The sequence below is a fragment of the Helianthus annuus genome, chromosome 5 (assembly GCF_002127325.2).
Source record: "Helianthus annuus cultivar XRQ/B chromosome 5, HanXRQr2.0-SUNRISE, whole genome shotgun sequence".
NCBI lineage: Eukaryota > Viridiplantae > Streptophyta > Magnoliopsida > Asterales > Asteraceae > Helianthus > Helianthus annuus.
Window position 1 is genome coordinate 35,604,611 of NC_035437.2, and position 13,962 is coordinate 35,618,572.

Genomic DNA, 13,962 nt, shown 5'->3' on the forward strand with positions numbered 1-13,962 from the left:
TCTTTGCATTTTTCTTTGAAAATGTTTTCGATTTTTGTGAATTCAAGATCTCTTGTTCTGAATTGCACATCTTTTTCAGTACAAGCTCTGCATGGTTCCATGCATTTCTTGCACTGTTCAATCAGTTTTAAGTTTTCAGAATCAGAATTTACCTCAGTGATTGGCACTCCAGTGTTTTTAGCAGCTTTTGTCTCCATATGATCAGCATCATTCAGTGTTTTTTCAACACTAACTTCATCACCAACATCACAAGCTTCCAAATTCACATTCTTTTCTTCTTTCTGCACCTCTTCATCACTCAGCTCTTCTTCAGTCACAGCTTCCTTAACCTCTTCATTCACCTCAACTTCTTCACTTTTGATTTCTTTTACAACTTCAGTTTCAACAATTTCTGTTTTAACCTCTTCAGCAACCTTTTTCAAATCGTTCACCATCTGTTCAACATTCTTCTTCATTCTCTCTTCATCCCTTTTTCTCAGACATGATAGCATGGCATATCTGATCTCCTTTTCAAGCCTTTTAGCATATGTGTCATCTTTCATCACATTTCGATAATATTCGGCTCTCATTGGGACTATGAGAAGAACATCATCAAAAATTATGTCTTTCATTGGAACAAACGGTTCTCCTTCTCTGTTGTAGTAACATTCTCTCTTCTTATCCCATCTTTGACTGCTGACAACATTTTCATACTCTTCCTGCATGTCGTCCATTCTGTTGTAGACCACATTTCTTTCTTTGTAAGTCTTCTCACTCAAGATTTCTTCTCGAGTTTTCTCTTTGATCTCAACTTTTTCTTCACGGATTTCAGCAGTGTCTTTGTCTTTGTTTTCATCTTGAATTTCAGCAACAAGAACATGATGCCGGGCCTTTGTTGTTTTTCTACCATGAGCTGTTACAGGACGATCTTCATCTGGAAGAACTGCGCTCCAGTCAAAACCAGCATCCTCGTAAATAACAGCATAAGCTCTTGAAGTTTCTTTTGGTTTATCTTCAATCAACTTCGGCTCTTCTCTGCTTCGATGGTATATTGCCTTTCGATAATAGTCATCGTTGAAAGGACGTTCATTTCCTTCAGCAACTTCAGAGTTTCTGCATTCTCTTTTGAAATGACCTTTTTACTTGCATCTGAAGCAGGTCACTTTGGATTTGTCGAATCCAAGCTTTGTTGACGCACCTCCAAGCGATTGTTTTCCGGTAATCTCCATATACCTCTGAGCTCTGCGAATGCAACTAGCTAAACACCAACGGATGTCAATGAGTTCCATCTCTTCTGGATCAATCTGGTCGTAGTCTTCTTTGGTCAACTCAGAGTTTCCAATTTTGCCAGCTACAAGACCTTCATATGACTCCCGAACCGATGCAAGAAAACTCATTTGCTGTTTTGCTGCATTGATGCGCATTGCAGGAGAATTCTTCAATTTGAGAGCAATGTTGCACAGAATCTCTTCAGTTTCATCAAAACTTGACTTTGAAGATGAATGATATCCAGAATGATGACTTGTCGACGCTGTTTGTGGTTCTATCATCTTCTCACCACTAAATGCTGTTTTTGGTGAACCAACGCCTTTATCAGAAGGTACACTGCCTTTGTAATACAAGCCCACATTCTATTGATGTGAAGAACCAGTCATCTTGCTTTGCTTTTGTAACTCCAGATCATGACTTTCAATCTTTTCAAACAAAGAATCAAGAGCAATATTGTCATAAGAAGCATCATTTTTTAAGATAAAAACAAATGTTTGCCACTGATCAGCTCGTGGTAACGCTTCAATGACTTTATCAATAAGTTCCTCTCTCGTTTTATCAATTTTAAAGCGTTCAAGTTCTATTTTAAGATCACAGAATCTCTCAATCATTTGTCTCACTGTTTCTCCTTTTATATTATCAAACAGATCAAATTCTTTTTTTAGTAAAGCAATTTTATTTTTTCTAATCTTTTTCCCCCCTCAGCTTTAACTCTTAAAGCTTCCCAGACTGATTTTGAGGATCCATCGTAAGCAAGGCAAATATATCATTTCTGATTGCTGTCTGGATCAAAGCAACCATTCACTGTTCAGCTGCAAACTCAGATTTTTCTTCTCTGAAAAATCTCTTGAATGGTAGATCTTCGTTTTTGTCATCTTTTGGCCTATCGTATCGAAACTCTAAGCAGAACCAGCTCTCATGTGCATATGCTTTTGCCCAGTTAATGAATCTTTCTTTGCACCATGCATAATCCTCAATGCTTTCAAGAGTTGGTGGTTTTGATTGCGTTCCATAAAAGTTATCATGCTTGATGTTCTCGTTGATCGCCTTCGTGATGGTTTTTGGTGTAACATTTGCAACCTCAGATGATTAGGATGTGAACGCATTGAAAAACGTGTTGTAGATTTCCTCAACCATGATGCAAACTGGACAGATAATCAAGCAAGCACGATCAGTACAATCAATATCAAATAAAATGTAACAGACTGACACTCGATGGACGTGGAATGATTCCGACACGAAATAGTTCACTTTCGAGCGAAATATGACACACAAACGAAATCAGGTTGATCCCTATAAGCGAAACCCCAAGTATCTAGGAGCGAAACCACTTGACAGTTTGAGCGAAACCTCTCTTGACCGTTTGAGCGAAACCTTACTTGACCGTTTGAGCGAAACCTTAATGTGTAGTGCCACAAAAACGAAACTAGCTGTACATATGAGCGAAACCACTAAGTTTTGTGTCACATAAGCGAAACCAATTGACAAATAAGCGAAACTATGTTGTCAAATAAGCGAAACCAGATGTCTTTCGAGCGAAACCCTTTAATCAGATGACATATGAGCGAAACTATGATGACATAAAAGCGAAACTAGGGGTCTTTGATGTTCTTATGAGCAAAACTATGTTGACATATGAGCGAAACTATGTGTCTTTGGAGCGAAACCTCTAGGAATATGTGACATAAAAGCGAAACTACACACTGTCCGTAAAAGCGAAACCTATTCGAAGTCCAATTTTGGTCATTTTTAGTCCGAATTTGAATGTGAATCTTTCAATGGTTTATCTATGTCCAATTGTCTTCCATTTGTGAAATTTTGAGCAAATTTTGACCGATAAATCTCTCTGAAATGATGAAAGAAGGTGAGAAGTCAGAATGAGGATGATATCAAGCTAAACTCTTCTTCCTGAGCTCTGATACCACTTGTAGGATCGTTGTTTGACCCGACTGAGTCGATCAGAAGAGCTTTAAGTCCGGTTCAAAGGCGGAATCAGAGAACTAGACGCGTAAACAGCTTGATACTCTAATATCTGTCACTTATATTGCATTTAACAATGATTACAACCTGGACAGATTTTGGCAGCACTTCGTTACACTTCCGAAGGTCGCAATACCAAATAAATGAACAAGTGCACTACATATACTACATAGGGTTTCGCTTATATGGACAGTCCATATGAGCGAAACTGTTGTTATGGTTTCGCTTATATGGACATGTCCATATGAGCGAAACTACATCCTTAAATTCTCAATTTCGTTTCTCGAACCTCATGCACTGGATATCCTATTCTATCCTATTCTAATACATGATACAAGAAGAAGTCAATAGACGTAATGCACTAACAGACGTCTAGCTGAAGAAGCCACCCATAAGAACAAAAGTGTGATTGAAGATACTCAAGAAGCTGGTGGATCATCAAGTCAACCTGAAGTTGATGTTAACAATGTTCTTCGAAGAGTAGCTGTTATTCAAAGAAAAAGAAAAGCTAGAGAAGTGTTGTTGTTGGAATGGAAAACGAAGCAGTTTGTCCTTGTTGGTGATGCATCTTCAGTGCCTTATAGTGCTAAAGAAATTGCTCGCCAAATAAAGATCAAAGAAAAGCGAAGAAAGGCAAAGGTAGCACGTGGTGAAATCGTCGATGAAGATTCTGATATAGAATTGTTTGGAGATGAAGATGATAATGATGATAAGAAAGATGACAAGCCTGATGATAAAGATGATAAGGGTGATGATGATAAAGATCAGGGTGCTTCTGGTTTGTTGGTTAAAGATCCAAATGTTCAAGAACGGATTGAAGAATTGATGAATGATGAAATCAACGAACAAGAGGATGATTCTCAAAATGAAGCCTCGTCATCCGAAAAAGAACATGCTGATCAGGTATTTCTTTCAAATCCTACTGTTATTTATCTGAATGTTCAACAAGAAGGGGAGGTTGAAATTCGGAGAACTAGAGCTGAAATGTTAGAAGAATTGGGTTTGGAAGATGGAAAGTTTAAGTTTGATATTGAGGATGAGATTCCTCAGTCTCCAGAGAAAGATTTTGAGCCAAGATATGCTTATGAAGCTGATCATTACGATGATGTCATTGTTGAAGATGCTTCAGATTCATCCGATGATGAAACTAATTTTCATTATGCTGGAGTTGATGAAACATTCCCTTCATTTGCTGAAATGTTCAAAGATAGAAATGAAGATGAAATCAGAAGAAAAATCATTGAAAAAGTTTCTACTGAAGGTGTTCCGGAAACAATCCCAAGAGAAATTCTTGCTGAAGAACGAAAGAAGTGGTTCAAAGTTACGCCCAAAGAAAGAAAGTCTCTTAGAGCTCTTCAGTATTTCACTCACAACAAAAATCTATCATGGGGAGATATTCTATCATGGGGTTATCTGGAAGATCTCAAGGTTTATGCCATCAGAAGGGAAGAGAGAGTTCAATACTTTGAATTTTTATCATATATTAGTACTCTTCCGTGGTGGGATGTAGATGAATTGGTAAAGACAAAGAATATCAAACAGTTCTACTATGTTCCTGAAGTAAGACAACATGATCAAGATTTGTGGAACTACATCAAGTGGCAGGCTAAGAATGGTTATCCTGATTGGAAGCCACATTATCCAAAGCAGATTGTAACAACATTGGAGAATGGAAGAAAAGACATAACTCTAGATGTGAAGCCGCCTAGATGCGTGAAGAATATGCCTCTCAGAGCCATTGAACAAGACTTTCATGATTTATTTCAAGGTTGGTTGTACAACGAAACGACGGCTGAGGCAGTTATCTCTCTGTTTGACAAGTCCACGGGAAAGTCTCGAAGAATCTGTATTTTGGATCCAATGTAGCTTGTTAACTGTTCAAAGAAAGATATCGATTGCTTGTTCTGCAACAAGATTGTTTACGAGAAGAGAGACAAAGTTCAAGCACCGCAATACCAATCGGTTGTGGATGTATGCTTCGCCAAAGACATCAATTCAGGAAGATACTAGAAAACTGACTGGAGAAACATTGAAATTGATGAATTTTTGAAAAAGTACAAGCGAAGCAAAAGGTCTGAAGCAATTGCTAAAAGAGCAGCTGAACTGGGAAGGCGTAAAATGGGCATTGTACCTCCGACAGATCAAACGCCAATTGAATCAGAGGAAAACAAGATTCCTAAATGGGATCGAAAGTGTGATGGTGACCCAGTTTATAGAAAATGGTGGATTGATGAAGGAAGGCATAAAAGGCGTAGAATGTTAGAAGAAAAGGCAGAAAAGAGAAGACAGAAAGCGAAAGAGCGAAGGCGCAACAGGAAGATATGAAGACTAGGCTGGAAGGAACTGCAGCTACATCCGAGGGGGAGTCTGTTAGTGTACACGTCTGTAGCTTCCGTCAGCATGTGTAGGATCGCGATCTGACCCGAATGAGTTATTCAGAGGTGTTCTACTCTGTTTTAGGTGCGGAAAACAAGAAACAAAGCTAGGAAAAGCTGATTCTTCACTTAATCTACTGATTGTATTGATATGACAACGATTACAGCTCAATCTTCACACCGGCAGCACCTCGGTATGGAATACAAGGCAATCACTAATGATTTCGCTCAAGGAACACCTATTTATAGTGTTTTGATTTCGCCCTTATGTACATGACCACAAAAGCAAAATCCCAACATGTCCAAATAAGCGAAATCAGCTGTCTATGACCATATGAGCGAAATCATCACCTAAGACACATACATTTTCCTATTTTCTCGTAAAAAGTGCCCTAATCTATACAATTCAATGTAAAACTCGATACAAGAAGAAGTCGACAGATGTAGTGCACCAACGGACTCCCCCTCAGATGTTGATGAGTCGACTATCGAGTCACGACAATGCTGTGTCTTCACTTCTTCAGTCTTGATCAGTCTCTGGGCTTCTCTCTCTCTATCTTCTTCAACAGACTCTTCCTTAACAATATCTGCTTGAAAATCTTCAGACTCCCCCTCTCGATTTGCTGGCATTTCTTTGTTCTTCAGCAACATCTGCATCAGGATCATTGTCTGGCTTTCACAGGACCAAGATTGATGCCTGGCTTTAGCTTTCACCACAGAATCGGAACTCGGCTCAATCTCTATCCACATCGTTTAATTTCCAGGATTGAAACTTAGCTCTAGTTCTGTCCATAGAATCTTCCGAATCGATCAGCCTGGCTTTCCTCAATCAGAGTCTTCAGGTATCGTAACCTGGCACTTTATCTTCAGGTTCAAGATCGAAGCCTGGCTATTCCTGCACATTCTTAACCCAGAAGTGATATTTCTAAATTTAACAATTTGTATGCACCAACACTGACTCTCTCTCATAAACATATGCATCAACAATCACTCTCCTTCAGATCACACACACATGATGAACCACTTGTTGATTTAAAAAATATATTTTGACATTCAAAGCACACTCCCCTTCACAACAAAGTCATCATGTTTAGCACTCGGAATTTTGAAAATCAGCTTTCCAACATCAGTTGTCGAAAATCTTTTTGACTTTTTCAAAAGTTTATGCTAAAACACACACAATTTTTTTTTTAATTTTTCTGAAAGAAAGTAATTGACACCACTTGTAGAATCAGAATAATGCAGAAATGAAATATTTACAAATAATATTTTTGTGAGTTTGCGTAAGAGGATCATATCAGTTAATGAGACATGTCACCAACACCGTTAAGCTGCATTACATTTTAAGCTCTAATCAATTCACCTAGATTGTCAGTATGTTTGTTCACTTAAATTTTTACACAAACTTCAATTGATCAGAGATCCGCGATTAATGTCTTAAGCTCTTGAACTTATTCGTGTGTCCTACTACTTGAATATACTCCCGTATCCAGATCCCAATAGTCAGTCTTACAGGTGTGTATACCACAGATGATATCTGTTTAGGGGTTAAAATGCGAGGGCCGTGAGAGCTCAGGTCGATACTTCCGTATGCGCAAAGAGATGACGGCTTCAACTTTACGGTGTGTCCACTTTAGAGGATCTTTTGATTACAACAACAGCGACTATCAATTTTATTGTTTCATCAGCTTGCTGAGGGCGAGCTTATATTTCAAAGCTTTTGCGGAAAGCATTATCCGGGGACTAGGTCAGTACTTCCATACAGCAGAAGTCCCGGGATAATACCCCAGATATCACTGAGCATAAAGACCTAGTATCTCAGAATAAGGGACCTTTCAAACAAGATTTCAGGGGTTACCTATATATCCAAGAAGTTGTTAACCCACAGAACAAGCAAGTTTGAAATTTAGGTTTATATATCGTCACAATTTACTAAGTGTGTAAAAACCTATTGACACATCCACAGCAAGATTGTTTATCACATTTTATCTTTACAATTCTTTAGCATGTTATGACAGTCTACTGATGTACTATCATTTCCTCTTTTTCACAACAACACTCATTTTTGATTTTATCATGTTTTTGTCTTTTTCAAATTTTCTAATTTTTTTGGATTTTCTAAAATTTTCTACTCCCCCTAAAATTCAAACACATTTCAAAGGAAATTTGAAAACTGACAAGACTCTTGACTCACTTGAAACATAAAATGTAAAACAAACTGTACAAAATTTGACAACTGACATCGAATCACATCAAATCGCCATTCTCTAGGAATAAACAATCAGAACTCCCCCTATCACAAACCATTTTCTCATTTAGATCTCAAAACACTTAATTTTGTTTTAATCAAAATGATTATTCCGGAAAATGAGTTTGTTTTTTCCACTTGTAGGTTAACCACATGTTAAGTACGGGGATATGGTTCATCATCTTGTCTATTTTTATTATGTATAGTAAATCAAGTACAACTTAATGTCCCTGATTTACCGTTTTGTAAGTAAGCAATCTTTGTACCACTTGTAAGTATATCTGAAACAATACCACGTGTAAAAATTCACACCCTCCTAACTGTAGGAATGTTACGTCTACATAAACCTTTTTACCAATCAGAATGCCAATTCCTTCTTCACACTTACCAACCTGGAAGCTCCGGCGTAGTCATTCAACCTGTAAAATTTTAACAATTTCAAGCATTTTCAAAACAACCTTATTAAACATGAAAGATGCCGATTCCTGATCCACGATTACAAACTTGGGATCTCCGGCGTAGTCATAAGACTTCAAGGAAAACAGACTTCCATCCAAGTCTTCTCAGACTTGATGGCTTTCAGTTCTTGTGCAGTGGGGTTGTATGTTGCCTTTTTAGTCGCATAAAAATCTTTAACCCCTTTTGCTTCCCATTTAGCATTTTCCCAAAAATTTTCTTTACCTTCCCATTGAATGTTTTCTCGACATCAAACTTATTTTTCTCTGTGTAAAACTGATTCGAGATCTCAACCTTACCCACTTTCTTTTTAATCTCTTCAAATTTCAGTGATGGAAATTCATCATCATTCACTGAAATCTTCACCTCAACCTGTGGCTCTTCTGGCTTTGTGGAACCAGATTCATCGCCGACTTTATCATCAACCCTTTTAGCAACCCACACTTGGTTGTCTTTTTCTTTCTTTTTATAAAAATTCTTCTTCGAACACTCACCAACCTCATAAATTGAATTTTCAAAAACTTTAAATTTTTCTGTTGGTGGTTCGACATCAACAACCTTTTCTTTCAACTTTTTAGAAACTCCCTGTTTTGTTTTGGCATTTTTCTGACAGTTCCATGCAATGTGACCAACTTCATTGCATTTGTAACAGGTTCGAGTCTCCTTTGGATGAGGCAATGCAATTCCATTCTTCTTCTTTTCAGCAAGAAACTCCTTGTTTGACTGTCTCCAGAACGGTTTTTTCTGTTCCTCTTCTGAGCTTCCACCTGACACAAATTTTGTTTTTGTTTTAGAATTTTTCACATTTTTATGATTTTCTGGTGGAATAAAACCTAATCCTTTCTTTTTGTAGCTACGATTTTGGTTAGGTTTCTTTTGAAAACCAGAACCAGAATTGTAACCCTTTTTCTTGTTTAAACGTTGTTGAACTCTTGAAGTGTAATTTTTAGGTTTTCCAGTAAGATTTAAATCTTTTATTTCAGAAATGTTAATTTCTGTCATTTTGAAAACCTTTTTGATCATTTCAAATTTGACCCTTCTTATTGGAAACTCTTTGTCGGAGTATAATTTGTCCGAATCATTTAAAGTGTATGCTACTTCAAATGTTTCATCATCCAAATTTGCTTTTGATAACAAAAATTCTTTACTGTAAGACCGTTTAACCGACGACTTTGTACTGTTGACAGACGAATTTGACCCTCCAGACTCAGACTTTGACTCGGACTCCTCATCAGTATCCAACACCTGATCGACCACCTTTTTGATTAACTCAGACTCATGATCAGTGTCAGACGAGGTAAACGTGACGTCAATGTTTTCTGGTAATTCATCAGTTGTGTCGGTTTTTAGCTTTATATTGACTGCTTTTTCAAGTTGCTCCTCGTTTGGTTTTCTAGGTGAATATCCTTCCCAAATCGGAGGCGGACACTTGTTATAGCAAACATTCGGTTTCTTACCAGTATTCTTTTTCTTGGTCTTTTCATCTTGAAAAGCTTCCATACCTGCAACAGTTGGGTAAATACGATCAATGAGATAATCAGAACTAGAATAACTTTGTAATAGGCGTCTAATTCTCTCATTCTCAATCTTCTCTGTCTCCAACTCTTGCTTCCACTAAGCACTTTCTTCGATGTAAAAGTTTATTGCTTTCTGCTTTGACATCATGACAGCATTCATCATCGTCAGTGCTTGTTCTCTTTCTGAATTTGTCTTTTGGAGACCAGTTACTGTTTTGTTCAAGACATCATATGATTCTTTCACATAGTTGAGGTTGAACAGTAACTGCTCTTTCTTCTTCTCATACTCAGCAATTATCTCATCTTTTGCTACACATCCCTTGCATGCTTCCAAACACTTTGTGCAAGGCTTGACAATTTCAACAATCTTTTCAACCTCGATTGTTTTCACCACTTCAACCACCATTTCTCCTTCAATCACCTTTTCTGTATCAATTATATTCTCAGCTTTAGCAATCTCCTCAGCAACACTTTCAGCTTTCTTGTTCTGAACAACATCTTCAGATTTCATTTGTTGTTGTTCTTTAGCAGCTCGTTTCTCCTTCAGTTTCTCCATACGATCTGCAAAATAGAAATGAAAACTTTCAGGAGATAGATGAGATTTAGCAACATTTATATGTTTCTCTTCCTTATGATCACTGCTACTATCAACTGGTGACTGATCAAACTGTATAGATTTTTTCAGAATCAGCATCTGATAAACCAGAATCTGACGGTGTTTGATCAAATACAACTTCTTTTTCTGAAGTAACATCATTCTGCACATTCTCATCAGCACTCTGTGAACGTTCATCAGCACTTTCTGAGCTTTCGTCAGATGTAACAGACTATTCTTCCACACTTTTCACTGTCTCACCAATAGACTTCATCCAGGTGGCAAACATGTCTGGTTCTCTGACAATTTTAGCGATGAAAGCTTTGAAATCACCCTTTTCATCAACAAACATATTCCACTGAAACCTTCAGGTAGTCTTTCATCATCTTGATCGACTATACATGCTTTGCTTTCAGGTGATATGTAGTTGTTCCAGTTGAAATCCACCAAACATGCTTTCTTTGAATCCTCAATCTTCCTACCATGAGCCGTCTGTGAATCTTGTGATTGACCAACATGCTGATAAATGGCTTTCCGGTAGTAATCATCTTTTCCGAACAGATTGAGCACCACTAGCTTCCCTGTTCTTGCACTCTCTCTTGAAATGGCCCTTCTCCCTGCATCGAAAACAAGTAACTTTAGATTTATCAAAACCTAAAGTAGATACATGAGCATCTAGAAAATCATTTCTCCCTGTAATTCTCTTAAACTTTTCAGCACACCTAAGAACACTCGCTAGACACCATTTGATATCCATTAGTTCCATCTCTTCGGCGTCTATCAGATCGTAATCCTCTTTGGTGAGCACAGGATTTCCGATCCGACCAGCAACTAGACCTTCATATGATAACAACACAGAACCAAGTAGAGCCATGTGGTCTTTAGCAGTTTCTTCCGAAAAACTTTGACCTGCTGGAAGATTTAGAGCGATGTTGCACTGAATCACGTAATCATTTCCTGTCTTTGTGCTCTGAGACTGAAAGCTTGTATTTGACTCTTTAGGATTAACACTTGGAAATGATGAAAATCCACTGCTGCTTTTGTTTGAACTCTGATCAGCTCTTTCTGTTGAATCCCTAGCACTGAATGCAGTTTGGATTTTAGGACTTCTCTCAGCTTCTGGAACTGGAATACTACCTTTGTAGTACATTTTCACATCCTGTTGACCACTCGGACTGTTCATCCTAGCGATCTTCTGCTGTTCCAAATCCTGACTTTCAATCTTTTCGATAAACTAAGAAATCGTTAACCCGTCATAAACACCCGTATTTTTCAGAATCATCAAATACGTTCCCCACTCTTTCTGCGGTAACGCATCAGCAAGCTTATCTACCCACTCTTCACGATCTTTGGTAATACTCAACATTGACATTGATCGCACCAAGTGGCAGTATCGTTCGATCAGCTTCTTTGTGTCCTCTCACGATAAACTGCTGAACAAATCAAACTCTTTCTTGAGCAACGCCTTCTTGCTCTTTATCATGTTCTCACTACCCTCAAACTTGACAAGAAGAGCATCCCAGATTGACTTTGCAGTCTTGTCGTGTTGTAGCAAAATGAAGTTGTCTTCATTGATCGCTTGTTGCAATAAACTGATCATCATCTTTTTAGCTTTATACATAACCCGTTCTTGATCTGTGAATTCTGATAACTCTTTAAGAACCTGCATATCTGTTCGAGGCAACACGTATTTCTTCAGTATACATTCCCACGACCTAAGATGGTTTGCCTGAACCCAGTTCTCGAATCTGTCTTTCCACACGTAGTATTCTTCGATACTCATCAGTTTCGGGGGCTTTTGGGTGGTTCCCGTCCCGTTTTCCAAACTCATGGCTTGAACAATAGCAGCTGGACCAGACGGTGTTGCAAACGCGTTATAGAAATCGGTATCCATGATGACTTAGCACGATTTTCAAAAACAGTCACTTATGAGCGAAATCAAGAGTTTGTGCACTAAAAGCGAAATCACCAATGTACACAAAGGCGAAATTAGGGTTTTGGATGGCCTTATGAGCGAAATCACCAAGTGATGTGACACTGGAGCGAAATCTGATGTACTCAAGAGAGAAATTAGGGTTTTGTGGTGGACATATGAGCGAAATCAAGCTGTTTGGATGATCTTGGAGCGAAATTAAGATGACATATAAGCGAAATCATGAAATGTCCGTATGAGCAAAATTAAATTCGAGGTTAATTTAGTCCATTTTACTTTGAATTTAGGTCTCAAACTTTCCAGGGTTTATCAATGTCCAATTATACACAATCTGTGAAATTTTGAACGATTTTCGACCGGTAAACTCTCTAAAATGACGAAAGAAGGTGTAGAAGTAAGAAAACAAGATGCATTCCAGCTAATCTCTGCAGAACTCCTCCTCCTGAGCTCTGATACCACTTGTAGGATCGCGATCTGACCCGAATGAGTCGTTCAGAGGTGTTCTACTCTGTTTCAGGTGCGAAAAACATAAAACAAAGCTAGGAAAAGCTGATTCTTCACTTAATCTACTGATTGTATTGATATGACAACGATTATATGTGACAACTGGCAAATAACTGGTAATTCCGTACAATCTAATCACTATTTATATTTCTAAATCTCATGCATTTAGCGTAACTTAATTACGTAACTGTGTCGTATACTGGATAACAGTGTTAGGACAAGAAAACAAAGCTAAAACGTATGTTGGTTTTTGTCGTAATGCGAAACCAAACAAACAATGTCCTAAAAGTGTTGGTAGAAAGTGTTGCGTGCACTATTCACGGTTACACTATTCATGCAAGCAAACCGTGAAATCAGACCGAAACGCTGAAAAACAACACTCGGATAGCATACTGAGTCCATTTATATAAGAAAACATTATTATGAAAACACATCTTGCAAAGAAACAAGACTTTCCGGTATAACGCCCTAATCTCAAAAATGTCCGTTTCGGCTTAAAATATAGCATTTTTAACGTGTCCGAACCTATAACGAAGCATTTCCGGGACTTCGGAATAATGTCAATTGATGAAAAACACACTAAAACAATAGGATGATATCAATGGAGTTTTCCTAATCACAAGTTTCTGGTATTACATCGCCATGCACTAAACTAGTCCGTTAGCGAACCGACGAGCTAGTAAGCAATATTTCCGTCATCGTAGCAACCAAATGGAGACTCTAGTGAACTAGTTAAGCTAAATTTGGGACTCGGAATCACTTCATTCAACTTTCGGATGCAAGAAAACAACTTACTGAAAATCCTTATCGGTACGACATAAAAGCATCATAGGTGAACCGGCGCTTAACCGGGAACCGTTTAAACTAATTAAACACTATTTTAACTAGTCTAGTGAACTAGTTAATGATAGTTAAAGTCCTAATCCCTAATTACCCTACTAATGATGTACTTAAAATGCTAATCACCCTACACCTCCTAATTACCAAAATATCTAGATTTTTAAGACTTTTTATAAAAAAAGTTACACTTTACCCCCCCCCCCCCCCATTCTAGAAATTGGTCAAAGTGGGTCCCACTCACAAGATTTTTGTTGAAATGTGGAAGA